This window comes from Cryptotermes secundus, unplaced genomic scaffold (assembly GCF_002891405.2).
Source record: "Cryptotermes secundus unplaced genomic scaffold, Csec_1.0 scaffold523, whole genome shotgun sequence".
Classification (NCBI taxonomy): Eukaryota; Metazoa; Arthropoda; class Insecta; order Blattodea; family Kalotermitidae; genus Cryptotermes; species Cryptotermes secundus.
Window position 1 is genome coordinate 16557 of NW_019734360.1, and position 2986 is coordinate 19542.

The following is a 2986-nucleotide window of genomic DNA, read 5'->3' on the forward strand; positions in this document are numbered from 1 at the left end:
ATACGGCCCAAAAAACGTCTGTTTCGCCAAAATGAATACCAAGAAACGGCAATAACAAGCTGAAATTATAGTACAGAAATGCCACTAGGCTGTTCTTATTGGAGATATTCAAAATGTCGGCCCTTAGTGCCCAGACAGAAGACGGGACACACTGTCTATGTACGTATAATGTATTTACGCTCATACTGAACTGAGCTAAGTATAAACTGGCAGTTGCGTAGCTAAAAATGACTTAATTACCAAATGTTTAAAAATCAGCACAATGAAAATAAAAAGCCCGGCAGACAGACACGAAGAAACTAACAGGCATGTAGGAATTGTGAAGGAAGATTGCGAATAACTGTAACAATGTTTTCAGTTTCGGAGATGCACCGTTCTTTGTTTCACCCGCTCGCCACGGTGAGGCACAGGATATGAGCGGGGACCTGAAACAAAAGAAACAAACAAAAAGAAATTCAGTATGAACACCAGCAAACAGAATTTGTATTAACAGAATGAACACACAAGCTTACCTCTGCTGTTGGTACTCTTGCCATCTCTTCTGTAACACGTCTTCTTTTCAATACAAAATTCTTCACACAAAATGCTGTAAGTTTTAGTATCTTCGATCGTGGAAGCGTACAACTGAGTGTACCATTTGTTCACTGCAGTTGTCCCCGTTAAAATGGAAAGCACGATTAAATTGAAAGATAAATATACGCCGTTTGGTGCAGAAATAAAACAAACGACATAACGAAGGAAAATTTCCGTTTTCATTCAAGTCTTGAGCACTCTCCGAAAAAAAAAAGTAGACGGATTCTCTCGAAAAATCAACTCACATTCCTATTTTTTTAATTCGCTTAGTGGGGGGTGGAATCAAACTGGGTCCACTCAGCACGCCGGCCTCTGATTGGCCTATTGTAGCCTGCCCCGGGTGATTATGATGATGGAGAATTTGGTGGAATGAAGATTGGCAGGGGAAACCGAAGTACCTGGAGAAAACCTGCCCCAGCGCCACTTTGTCCACCACAAATCCCACTTTCACAGACCCGGGATCGAACCCGCGCCGCCGCGGTGGGAAGCCAGCGACTAACCGCTTGAGCTATGGCGCGACCCAGCTCACATTTATTGGGTTAGAAAGAGGTTCCTTTCAAGACGAAACGAAAATACAGGAACACGGTAAAATGCGAGACGTTCTGGCGCATGGTAAGAATTCGTCATCGTAAAATGAAATTTTATCTTGTGTCGCATAGCCTAGCGGCTACTTACAAAATTATCCAACCTTAACATACTCAATTTAAACCGAATACAACATATTCTTTTTCCAAAGAGCAGTTTCTTTTTGCGGCAGTTAAGTTGTCGCGTAAAGTCCAAACTCCGACAACAATCGTCGACTTTTACTGACACGTGAAATATAATCGTCACAAATTCAGGTTTGTATCTCGAGAAATTACAATGTAACACCCTCATATTACCGTCTCACCTGATGCGTTTCATTGTGATGACAAACGCTGTCTTCTCCGTTGCTGAAGCTGCAGCAATTTTGACTTACCTTGTGCAATTCTTCATGATGACAATCGATGTCTTCTTTTACGCAGATGCTGGAGCACATTTTATTGACTCGCCTTATGCGTTTCCTCATTTTAACATTTTATAAATTGAATACAGAGCACAATACACACAAACAAACATAATATGTCATCAAATTGAATATGCAGCACAATACACACAAATATAACACGTCATCAAATTGAATATGCAGCAAAATACACAAAAACAAACAGAACATGTCACCATAAATTCTAATTTCTATTTTAGATATACCTGGTACATACAGATCCATTGATTTATCTTTCAACATTGAATTGAAAGACGGTTGAAAGCAAAATGAAGTTTTGCTTTATTGGATCTTTGTCCCGCCAATGCGAGTTAATCACAGAGAGAGATTGTCAAAGTTCTTTTTATCTCTCTCCCTCTCGCACTGATTTCATTGTCGTGCCGACCGAACCCTGTCGAGTTGCACCCTGTGGCATAAAAAAAAAGACACACAGAAATACTTAAAACTAAACCCTCCTAAACCGACACAAAGCCTAACTTCACGCAGCCTAACCAGAAATCCTATCATGGGCACCTAACGGGGAGGGCGGGAGGACAACCAACTTACAAACTAAAATAAAAAAAACATAATTTCCACAGGGTGTCGAACTCGACCTTAACCTAAGCCCTGAGTCATGGCGGCTACCGCAGCGAATCCAGAGTACACGTGGCACGGTACTATGTTATCGTGACCAGCCTGGGGCCGGACTGGACCACGATAATACCGTGTGTGCTATGGTACCTTTATTTACTGCGAGTACCCAACCCCATCCTCCTGCGGATGGGTCCTCATAGCTAAAGGTTCCGAAACGGCACTGTTTTGGTTTCAACTTTACGGTTTGAGCGTTGCTCCTCCTCCCTTGCGTGTTTCCTGGTTCCAAGTCTGCACCTGGTGGACGCTGTCTCCATTGGAAGTATCACAACACTATCACAAACACTCAGAGAGCCGTTGTAATCACACACACAATATCTGTATTCACTCACATAAACACACGGCGAACATGATGTCACACGAAATAACACTCGCGAACCACACACTGCCGACCTGAATACCACAAACACAGTTTGCCTGATAATTCTGAATTTGGGCAGAGAACGTTGTCTCGTTAGATGTCTGGTAACGCACGTAAATGTGTTCAGGTAGATTTCTGTCATGTATGCCTTAAGAATGACAGGTTTAGTATCCGAAACAGAAGATGGAGCTTTATTTTCTGATGGTGCTCTAGACTTTTGGGGTCATGTCGGAATGTTGTTAGGTGAATCCCTGCGCCTGTTCAGTACCCAGCAAATCTTCATAGTAATGTAACTTGTAACTTAAACAGTAATGTAACTTTGTAACTTAAACATAACACAATAGAGTAAAATATTTTTGTGTGAAATTATACCATTCTTCTTTCCTAGCAATATAATA